Here is a 12,500-nt window from a genome sequence, read left to right on the forward strand (position 1 = left end):
ATTATATTTGTGTGGCTCCTACATGGACTTCACAGAATACTTTCACAACATACTGTGAGTTGGATTTGCTCTACAGGCATACATTTTCTTTCTGTGGCAGCAATAGTCAGAGGTATGCTCCACTGATGACCACCCAGGAGGATAAAGTAAGGACTCTGACCTATTAGTTGACAAGAATGAACCTCTTCATACCAGATTTGTGATTACCATTACAACAGATCTTGTTGCTAATGTCCGTCATTCCCCTTGTTCAGAGCAAACATGGCCTTGAGTAGTATAGATAGTATAGTTTCTCATCATGCTTTGCTTTCAAGTGGCACAGCTGAGATCTGGAGACAAAGTCAGTTGGTAAATCATTGTGGATAAACATCAGAGTCCAGTGGCCAAGGAAACTTATAGATGCCAAACTGAAGGAAAGTCATTGGTTTTAGTCCTACAGGTAAATGAGATCAGACCTCCTCATCCAAACATTGGGTGATGTCATTTTCATTTCCCCTCCTGCATACTAGCTAATTCCACAAGTCATCCGCTTTGTTCACACGTGATTATTACTTCAACTGAGATTCAACACTCATTGCCTTGTTGCTCATCAATTAGTTTGTTTTGATAAAGATACTACCTTCATGGACTATTATTAAAGTCCCTTCCATCCCCTAATGTATACTTTCTAATTTCATTTAACCTCAAATTACATGAGATTATTCATAATCAGAATCATTTTTACTTCTTTCTTTGCAATGCCGCCTTCATACCAATGCCATCACCAGTACTAGGTCTAGAGGGCTGTGTATATGACTCCAATGCAGAACTCTCTAATTGAAGTTTCTGATTGAAGTAATTTCTGGCAATTTGTTAATAATATTTCTCCTTGTACAAGCAGACATCTCAGAATTTCTCCATGCATCAAACTGTAATTTTTCTTTAAATGTAATCTTGTTGATTTGACTATAATTAGGTTCAAGTTAATTTCTTTTTTAATAGCTGGGAACACTGATCACATTATTTTTCCATGCTAGTTTCTAGGATACATTACTTTAAATGTCACTGTACTGAATTAAAGGCTCAGAACTTATGTTATATACTCCTTCATTCCTTCAGACTCTAATCCTTCCTGTCAACACAGACTGTATTATATTACATTATACTATATTCTGTTCACGACACAATGTATATTGCTAGGTGTGTGTGTGTCTGTGTGTGTGTGTGTGTGTGTGTGTGTGTGTGTGTGTGTGTGTGTGTGTGTGCGCGCGAGTGCGTGCACGCGCACACACACACATAGACATAATATATGTATATGTATATGCATATTCTGTATAAGGATACATATAATTCTTATAAAGTTAGGTAATCCTAGTGATCTAATACCAAGTTGTATAATAATTCTCAGGTAATAGGTGATACCCTTTACCACAAAATGTTGCCTTATTAGTAGTGAGTGATCTATTGCCTGAAGGAAAAAAAAAATTATACAATGACCCCCCCCATTAATATTCAAAAACGTGCACGCTGATTGGTCAGTGTGCATGTTGTAAATCAGAGTTATAGTAATGGAAAAAGGTCCGTTCGCCCGGACTTTTTCCATTACTATAACTCTTTTTTTACAGACACGGAGAACACAAGATCTCCGTTGCTTCACACTACGCTATGTTAAAGGAGTTTAACATAGCAAGACAGCTTTAAAAAGCAACAGAGATTCTCTGTTGCTTTTTTTAAAGCTGTCTCGCTATGTTAAACTCCTTTAACATAGCGAAACAGATTGTAAAAAGCAACGGAGATCTTGCTTTCTCTGTTGCTTTTTTCAAAACTGTCTCGCTATGTTAAATGGGTTTAGCATAGTGAGACAGCTTTAAAAAAAGCAACGGAGAATCTCCGTTGCTTTTTTAAAGCTGTCTCGCTATATTAAACCCATTTAATATAGCAAAACAGTTTGTAAAAAGCAACGGAGATCTTGCTTTCTCCATTGCTTTTGCCCACAGCTCTGATGTACTGCGTAGGCATACGCATGTGCACTACATCAGAACTGCCGCAGAATACCAGACAGCTGCGTTAGGGCAGCAAGGAGGCATTATACAATGCCATTATTTAAGAAAAGTAATTATTTTTTTTTCTTAAATAATGTCATTGTATAATAGCAATAACCCATGCCTGGGTGTGGGTAATACTGGATTTACCCACGGTTGGCTTTGTTTGGCCACTCGGGCTTTGCCCTCATGACCAAACCACACTAACCGTGGGTAAATCCAGCATTACCCACAGCCAGGTGTGGGTTATTGCTATATTGTTTTATCACTTGGCTAAAGGTTCATGGATAGACAAGAATCTGTCTCTGCTCAACAATAAATATTTAACAGTTACAACTTTGATAATAAATTCATTTTTACCATCAGCATAGGTTGCAAAGCGAAGACTAAACAAGAACTTTGTAGCTTTCAGATTATTACAGAAAGATTCCCCAGCTCTTCTACTGAAGAGCCAAAAAAAAAAAAAAAGAAGTCCTGTTGGCACACCCCACCCCCTGCCCCAGCCATTCAAGTCACATTTCTGGGCACTGCTACCAATTCTCCTTTCCCATATGTCAATTAAAAAAAATTGTTTATTCTTCTAAACTGTAGCAAATGGCTTACTACAAATATAGCAAATGGTTGCTACAGTTTATATACCTTGCCTGCAAGGGACACTAAGACACTCATATTATAGTTAAAATAAATAAATAAACTTTCTTAAACTGTTTGCTACAATGTAGCAAGCAGTTGCTGTAGTTCAGACTACACATGGAGTACTACTGCACCTGGGTATGACCACAAATGCAATACTGTCTGTTTTAAAGCCCATAGTACCTTAAAGAGATCTGTACTGGCTGATTACACCCTCCCAACTTTTGTGCCCAGGGCAGATGCCTCTCTTGCTCTGCCCTAGTTATGCTACAAGACTTAAATCTTAGCCAACACTATGATTTTTTTCTTTGAAAAAATAATTGCTTTGAGAGATATGCCTGTCCACAGTATATTCTAAGACAGATTTGCTGGCCTCCTCATTCATCCATTGGTACATGTTAAAGGGTCCCTCTGTATTTTCTGGCAGTTTAATCACAAGGATAATTAAATGATATGACGATTGGGGAGAGATGGGTGAAGGCTGCCAGCCTAGTAAAATAGAATTTGATATATAATTCTGGCATTTGTAAATAAATGTAAAATACAGGCATGTTCTCTTGAGTGTAAAAGAATATTGTGAAATGTGGAACTGCAAAATATGCGACAACATTGCACTCTACTGTCCCAGTGAAGCATGTTGTAACCCTTTCATGTTAGAATTTGGCTCCAGTGCTTCTGGTTGAAGGTTTCATGCCCATTGTTTTAAGGATAAAGTTTATGACCAAAATTTACATGTGGAAGGTGCTGTATTGCTCTGGTTTCTGCTAGACTGTATATGTGAAATGCCTTGTATTGTTGTAAGTTTCTGAGCAGGTGTTAGACTGCTAAAGAATGCAGTTTGTGGCCTGAGAACTTAGACCAGGTGTAAAGATGATGCAATATGAATACTGGGAAAACCTAAGTGTCAAAAATGATATAATTTGGGAGGGTAATGTTTAAATACTATTTTTCACAAGAGACTTGGAGCATTTTGATCTTGATATCCAACTATCAGCACTCTGCCTTATGCTCACATGTAAGTTTTAGCACTGTGATTTCTTGTAGGAATAGTTAAAGCTAGTAAAGATTAAATAGGTATTTTTCTTTTAAATCAGACCTGTCCTACTGTATTATTTTAAGCTTCTGTGTGATCTCTAAACTCTTAGATATCTCTGTGGTATAGTAGTTTTGTCTTGCGTTTTAATTATTTATTATTAAATATTTTTAAAACCTTCTACCTGTTGCTGGTTTGTGTAGAGATAAGCTCTAGAGTACATTGCATATTTATAGAGGTTATTGTAATAGGCCACTCTAAAGTGAGCCTTGACTGTTAGTCATACTACCATTGGATTATAATATTGCACAGTAATAACTGGACAACCTTTTAAGGGCCTTTTATTAGCTGATATTATTAGCTGGGTGGTGGCAGTAATTACTACCATATAGTCTGGGTAAAGGGGCACAGCTGTAGAATCTGTGTCAGCCTTTCCCAGGAGTGTCTGTGAAGTTGTATAAATACTTATCCCAAAGTGTGTGTGTGTGTTTGTGTGTGTGTGTGTGTGTGTGTGTGTGTGTGTGTGTGTGTGTGTGTGTGTGTGTGCGCATGTGTTTCTGTGTGTGTGTGTGTGTGTGTGTGTGTGTGTGTGTGTGGTGGGTCAGCTACTTGGCAGGGACACAAAGCACTGGTTGGACAGAGAGGGTACTGGATGATTTAGCTTGCACAACTAGGCTGAGACCTGGACCCTATAGCTGTGCCAGTGGGGAGTCTTACTGGGGACCTGGTGAGCAAGACAGCAACCAGCCACAGACTGACTGTGATCTCTGTGTGCACTTAAGGGAAATTGTACTTTACTGTGTGTATTAGTTACTGTTTTCTCTTCTATGAGACGACCTCCCTGGTGTTAGTGGTGAGGATTGAGGCTCCTTGATTGCTGGGCCAGGGCACGGTTTTCACAGATGTGAGCAAACTTCATCTTGTCAACCAAAGCATCATTCCTTCATTGTCCATTTGTGACTGAGCCAATCAATTAACCAGGCAGTGCTCCGAGATTATCTTTGTTAAGAAGCTTCTGCCTTTTGGCTTTACCCACTTAACTAATGAATAATATATATATATATATATATATATATATATATATATATATATATATATATATATATATATATATATAGTTACCCTTCACAATCTCGAATTACTGAATGCTCGAAAATTCAGTAACTCGAAACTGTAAAGTCGAACCAACAAAAATCCCGAAACCCACAAACGCGAAAACAAAAAACCCTGAACATACAGAACACATACACCACACAACACGCACACCATACAACCCACATCACATAAACTACAAGCCCTACACTACGTGCATGCAGGGGGGCAAGCCCTCCTGCACCCCCCACCCCCCCACTTATATATTCTAACTCAGAGGTTGCACTAATACACAAAATAAAAAACGCCACACAGACATTTTAAACTGCCTTGCACACACACAAATACAGACACATCCATCACTCACACTCATACTCCCACCTCCCTACCCTAACCCACGCACACAACTTACACAAAACACACACATGCACTCACTTACCTTCACTTCCATAAAACATCCCGACTCACACACTTCCCGTCCCATAGCTGACACACATAAGTGCAAATTCGAGATATTTGAATTTGCGCTTATGCAGATTCGTGCTTATGAGTTTTCGACTTTACAGTCTTGAGATTTCAAGCATTCAAGTAATTCGAGATTGTGAAGGGGAACCATATATAAAATATATATATATATATATATATATATATATATATATATATATATATATATATATATATTCACTTTGAATAATCGAATGTTCAGAACACCGACATTCCGATCATCGAGACCAGAACATCGATGTTCAGAACATCGAAAATTCAAAATGAACTAAAAAAAAAAATCGCAAGCACTATGTTACGCAGGGGGGCTTCACCCCCCCCACCCCCCATACTTTAATATTCCAACTCCGAGAGCACGCTTCAGTGGAGTAAGAGAAATATCCCATTTACTGCTATATGCGGTAGTGCTAAGCGGGAGATTTTCTGTACACTAACTGCAATGCCAACACCCAGATGGCACACACACACACACACACAACGTGCAGGGCACCTTGCTGCCCTGCACACACACCCAACATTCCACAATCTCACTTACCTGGCACACCTTCGATGTTCCAAACTCCGATGTTCTGGTCTCGATGATCAGAACTTCAATGTTCTGAACATTCGATGATTTAAACGGAACCCATATATATATATATATATATATATATATATATATATATTTTTTGTTTTTTTTTTTTTAAATAAACACACACACACTAAATGACTTGATAAATGATATGCTAAAACATATTAAAAACTTGCCCACATTAAGTAAGTTTTACAAATTAAATACAAAAATAACTTTACTGAAATGTGTGTAATGCGGATTTGCAATCTACATATTTGTCTGTAAATCCTGGCTACACTCCACTGAATACAACCACATTAAAAAAACATTCTGACTTCTCAGCTCATGACATATGTAATAATAACACAGATAACCTCAGTATTTTCACTCACTCTCCCATTCAATCACATTTCACACATTTCTCTTTTCAGCTTTGCACACCTATATGGTTACAGAAGCAAGTGAGCAGCTGTACAATAAATAAAAAAAATAATGAAGTTTAAACACTTTTTATCTGTATATAGTTATAATCTGAAGCTTACAGAACTGTAAGAAAAGTAAACAGCAAACCATATCTTCATGAGCCTTGCAGTGCTTCATAGCTTTCCATTTTTAACTCATTCCCCCCAAATGGAGCTCTGGAGATTTGCTGTCTTAACAACTAGTGATTGCATCTTGAGCTTTCTAACAAAATCGAGTTATGGCATCACATTTAAAACAAATGTTCATATCCCTGGGGCCTTAACAATTACTAAAGAAATGTACATGACAAACTATTCAGCACAAACAAATCTTTACAGTGATAATGTTCATTAAATTCTAGGTCTTAAACTGGATTTTATAAGTCATAATAAACACAGTAAATATTAATGTCATAATATTTTGTAAACAACTTAAAGGATCTCAGTAACTACTCAAGCTGCATACATACATAGTGTTACTGTTAGCAGTATTTTATTTATCCATCTGTAAGCATATGATGCTAAGTAGTTCTGTTTGTGTTGCTCACTTGTTGAGATATTTAAAACGTGAAAATTATGACAATATAAATAAATAGCATATGAATAACAATTAATGCATATTATGCAGTCCTAGAGAGATGCCAACTATTAGTGTAATTGTTTTGCCCATCATGTACACTTTAAGATGAAATCTATCAATAGCTAGTATGTATCATAGTTTTAAAATGCATAATGCAAATATGAACAGACTATATTATATGCATACAGGTATCAGTAGGATGTAAATGCAGAAACACATTAATGCATAATTAAACTGTATTGAGTTAAGTTTTTTGCTGCTGCTTTCCTTGCAGCATTCACAAATGTTTCAAGAAACCTCAGTCTAGTGATAAAATTTCAAACAAGTTCAATGAACTGCAAAAAACAAGCATATGAATAATTTCATCATTAGACACATGCCAGGCTAACAGACCCACTTTGGTTCATCATGAGACAACTAGTTGATAAATCATATAAGGGCCACATCCAATAAGGGGTTAAAAACAAATGTTAATCTTAATCATACAGTTGGGTTATCAGAAAATAAAAATTCTGTCATATATCTCTATAAGCACATAATTTAATTGAGTTTTGTCTAGTATAGTATCTAGAAATCATACGTCTGAAGAAATACATAGTGTAAGTTTTGATTTTACATTTTTCCATCTCTGATTGTATAAGTGTACTGTGAAATTGGAATTGCACTGTGAAATCAAAACTTTTTTCCCTGGGCATCCACTGAGAGGGATTACTTTCAGCCCACTTGGACCCTGCTCAACAAAAGGCAATAAATATAGATATAAATATAAATAAATAAATAAATTGTATGATACAGAAAAATAAAAATACGCAGTTTGACATATGAGGAACCTTGCCAATATTGCATTCAGCCTTATTCAATTAAATAACAGATTGCACACGTTTCTGATTTGCTGACAGTACCATCATACTTTGAAATGATCTGGTGAAGAAATTTGTGGACCTACTGTTTTAGAAACTTTTTAACTATTGTGATGCTTTCTGAATCTTTTTAAACAGAGGCAGAAACAGCATGTTAAAACACCACTGCTTTTTGTATGCATGCATTTCCTTGTAAATAGTCTAGTAATTGTATAAATCTCTGGAACTGTCAGAGGTAAATATGCTACTTTTAATTATTAGTATCAACTTTACCTAACATACTTCATTGCAGCCAATATCTTACTTCCTACTCGTAAAACATTCTCATTTAACAAAACTATTGAAAACCAGTGAAATGTGGCCACACTGCAGTTCAATTTGAGAAATGATAGCAACCTCTGTTACAGGATAAATTTTTAAAACACATTATTTGGCAATAATGCATGTTGGAGTTAATATGTGGCAATTGTGGTTAAAGAGGAATATAAAAACTCATCACACTTACTGCTCATCAAAACTACACGTTGCCATTTTCTCTGAAGTTGCCATATCCTTTGTGATGCTATACTTAATTAAAGGCAGATTTGATGGTGTAGAGAAAGTGCAGTTCCACAAAAAATGCTTTATTTCAACAGTGTAACTTGGCATACGCAATGTACTCCAATGACTACATGTTTTCTTTGCATGTCTCAAAAACATTATGGCTTGAAGAACACAGAAGGTCTAGAAATGTCTAAAAATTGTGGCCTACTACACAGAGCTGTACAAAGCCTCTAAAATATATGAACTACACCTCTAACCTTGTTATGGTTAAAAGAGGCAACAGCTGGAAATAATGTGTTCCTTTCCATAGTGTACAAGAGCCACATTTTGAAGATGGAGAACAGTTTTGTAAATGATAGGTGGGTGGCTGGGGACAGCAGAATGAGGTCTAACTAATATTTCTAGCTATGCCCTAACTTGCTTTGCGTATGCTTTTTTTTTTGGGGGGGGTACTTTCATTGAATTCTGTTCCATTAAAATGAAACTTCTATAAAATATCACGAATCTGATTAAATATGTATGGTCAACAAAATAAGAAAGAACGATAACCAAGCCCTCCACGCACACACACACACACACACACACACACACACACACACACACACACACTCACACTCACTGCATTATTTACTGACAGTTTGCTATTAAAGTAAACAATCCTACTGTAGTCTAAGTTGATATTCCTGAATTTTCAGATATTTAGTACTGATCTATGATATGTCAAAGAAGTGGGAGAACACTATCAAAAAATATACTGGCAGGAAAAGAAAAATGACAGTTTTGTTTGAGTAGACACCATCCACCAGGAGAATGGCGCACCATCCAGAATCAGAAATATTCTTTTTTTTTCAAAACAGGTTTATTGTTTTAACATATAAGAGAAATATCATAACAATTTTATACAAGTAATTAAAAATAGGTATTATTATAATATTCAACAAAACAACTAAAGTATTTACAAAGACATCCACTACAATCAGATCAATTAATTAAACTAAAATACCATGCTATTGAAATTAAATTTTTTTTAACAAATTTTGTAAATTATCCCATACAATAAAATAGGATGTTTTTCTATTTGTTCTAGTCCTAATTGTGTTTATTTCCATATGGCACACTATATTCATAACATTTTTAAATTCATTGAACGAAGGAGGTGTATCTGAAATCCAATTTCTAGTTATTATTTTCCTAGCCACTGCTAGAATAGACTATAACAAGGGAAGCTTAACCTTTTTTAACATTTTGAGGTACAGGTGTGTTGAATAATGTAAGAGATTTAGAAATAATGAAATTATCTGTAAAAAGAGCCTGCAAAAATTCATTAATTGACTTCCAGTATTCTTTCAATTTTATACAGTCATAAAACATATGAGCCCAGTCAGCATTAATTTCTACATTACATCTCTTACATAGATTATCTTTATTATTTATTTTATTCATCATCAAAGGTGTATAAAAAGATCTATGTAAAAATTTCCATGTATAAAGTCTCCAGACAATGGAAGACGTAGTTCTATAAGCAGATTCCAATATATATTGTTTATCTTGTTGATTTGGTGGGTCCCCATTAATAGAAGTGAAATAATTCCAGTATGAATCTACACTGTAAAAAGTTTCTTGTCTGATAACTTTATGTATGTATGAAAGTTTACCTTTATCAGAAACTTTATGTTGTAAATTTAATATCAAGTAATCAATCAGTGTTGGAATAGATTCTTTAACAGTTATAGACATTAAATCTATTTTATTAATAAGATGTTGTCTAAAGGTCTGAACCTCTAACCAGCAAGTTTCTCTTAGATCAAATTCTTGTTTTAAGCAATCTAGATTTTTAACTTTATTATCAGATATCAACTGATACCAGTACTTTAGATCATTATCTATAGCTAAATGAGTTCCTTCAGAAGTAGATGACAAAAGCATACCCTGAGTATACATTATAGGAAATACAATAAAATTCCATTCCCTATACTTAGGGTGCATGAATATAAAGTTACGATAACTAATAATAATATTTAATGGGTAACAAACCATATGTTTAGGTGTAATAGGCGAAGTACAAAATTCCTTTAGTAACCATAACATGGAGTTATTTACAATCATATTTTTATGTGTTAAGGAGATTTTCATGAAGTGTATACTAATTAGCTCCCAATAATCTTTCCATTTTGTGACATATGACTGATCTATTAATAAAGTAATAACTTTTACAATAGAAGAGATAGTATATAAATTAAAGTCTGGAAAAGAAATACCCTCTTGAGACCAGCTATTAGTATGTTTCTTTAATGCAATCCTAGGTCTATTAGGTGCCCATAAGAAATTTAACATTAGTGTGTTCAGTTTCATGATAATTATTTTTGTAGATGGAAGTATTATTGATTGTATTAAGTATAAAATCTTGGGGAATATTATCATTTTAATAATTGTAAGTCTCTCCTCCATAGTAAAAAACATATTATTCCAGGTATTAAAAAGATTTTGTATATTAAGAAAACAGGTATTATAATTATTATATATAATAGATTTAATATCTTTAGATAGTATTATACCTAAATAAGTTATCTGACCTGAATTGGGTACATATTTAGTAAATTCACTAATGAGAATATTTTTTCGTGTATATATAGGTAGTATTTTAGTTTTTTCTTCAATGAATATTAAACCAGAAATACTTTTAAAATTCACCAAGTTGTCAAATAGAGACTGTATAGAAGAATTAGATCCTGCTGATGTAATTAGAACATCATCTGCAAAAAGTTGAATTTTGGATGTTGTATTTTCATCTATTTCAAAACCCTCTATGTCAGTACTGTTTCTGATCAAATTAGCCCAAGGCTCCATTACTAAAGTGAATAAAAGTGGAGAAAGTGGACATCCTTGTTTTGTACCTTTAAGAATGGGTATTTTTTGTGAAACATATGTTCCTACCTTAATATAAGCCAACGTTCCTTTGTATAAATGTTCAATTAGATTTACAAATGCATCCAAGAAGTTTGTGCACTTCATTAAGGTAAACAGATAGTCCCAACTTACTGAATCAAATGCTGAACTTATATCAAGACTAATAAGAGTTAAATCTTTCTTTTTCCTATTTGCAAAATCTATTAATGTTAAAGTTCTTCTTATATTATCAAAAGTATTTCTATTTACAATGAAGCCTGTCTGATCTATATCTATAATGCCTGGAATGATTGTCTTCAATCTATCAGCAAAGATATTCATAAACATTTTATAATCAATATTAAGTAATGAGATGGGCCGATATGAAGAACATCTAGTTGGATCTTTATTAGGTTTTAAAATTGGTGAAATAAATGTATATTGCCAATATGGGGGGTTATTAACTCAGTTTGGGCCAAAATAAAAACCTTATGTATTAATGAATATGTATTTTTAGAAATGATTTTATATATCTCTGGTATAATACCATCATTACCCGGTGCTTTGTTTGATTTAAGCTTATTTATTTGTGTAATAACTTCTGTATATGAAATACTCTTGTCCAATAGTTTAATCTGTTGTTTATTAAGCTTTTTATTCATATTTGTGGTTATAAACTCCTTTATTTTATCTTTAGGTTCCATGTTAATATTATTATGATTAATTTTGTGAAAGTGATTTCTAAATTCATCTAGTATTTCTGGTATACTAGAAACATTCTTCTTTTCCTTAGAGAAAATATTTCTTTGATATGGTTTTGTTTATTCAACCTTTTTGTTTTATTTTTAAGTCTATGTAAGTATTTGGGGCTTATTGAATAAGACAAAAACTTGTATTTCTCTAAAGTTATTTTAACTTTATGAGTTAAAATTTCTTTGTATTTCTCATTTAGTTTGTTTATTTCTTCAATAACTTTCTTGTCCATAATATTTTCTTTATTATTATGTTTATAAGAGTCTAATTTACTTTGAATATCTAACAATTCCTTATCCCAAGATTTCCTTTTATTATTATACCATCTGATACTTTGTCCATATCCATATAGATATGATTTTAAGGCATCCCAAACATAAACAATGGAGACTTCAGGAGTGTTATTTATGTCTAAAAAATGTTTTACTTCTGAAAGTATATATTCTTTATAGTCTTTTAGTTGAGTTAAGTATGCTGGTATCCTTTTGATCTGAACATTATGAGTATTTTTTATCATGAATTCAAAAACAATTGAATTATGATCAGATATAGGACATGAAATGATTTTGGAATTAATTAAA

The sequence above is a fragment of the Protopterus annectens genome, chromosome 12.part0 (genome assembly GCF_019279795.1).
Source record: "Protopterus annectens isolate FY-2018-M chromosome 12.part0, PAN1.0, whole genome shotgun sequence".
NCBI classification, from domain to species: Eukaryota; Metazoa; Chordata; order Ceratodontiformes; family Protopteridae; genus Protopterus; species Protopterus annectens.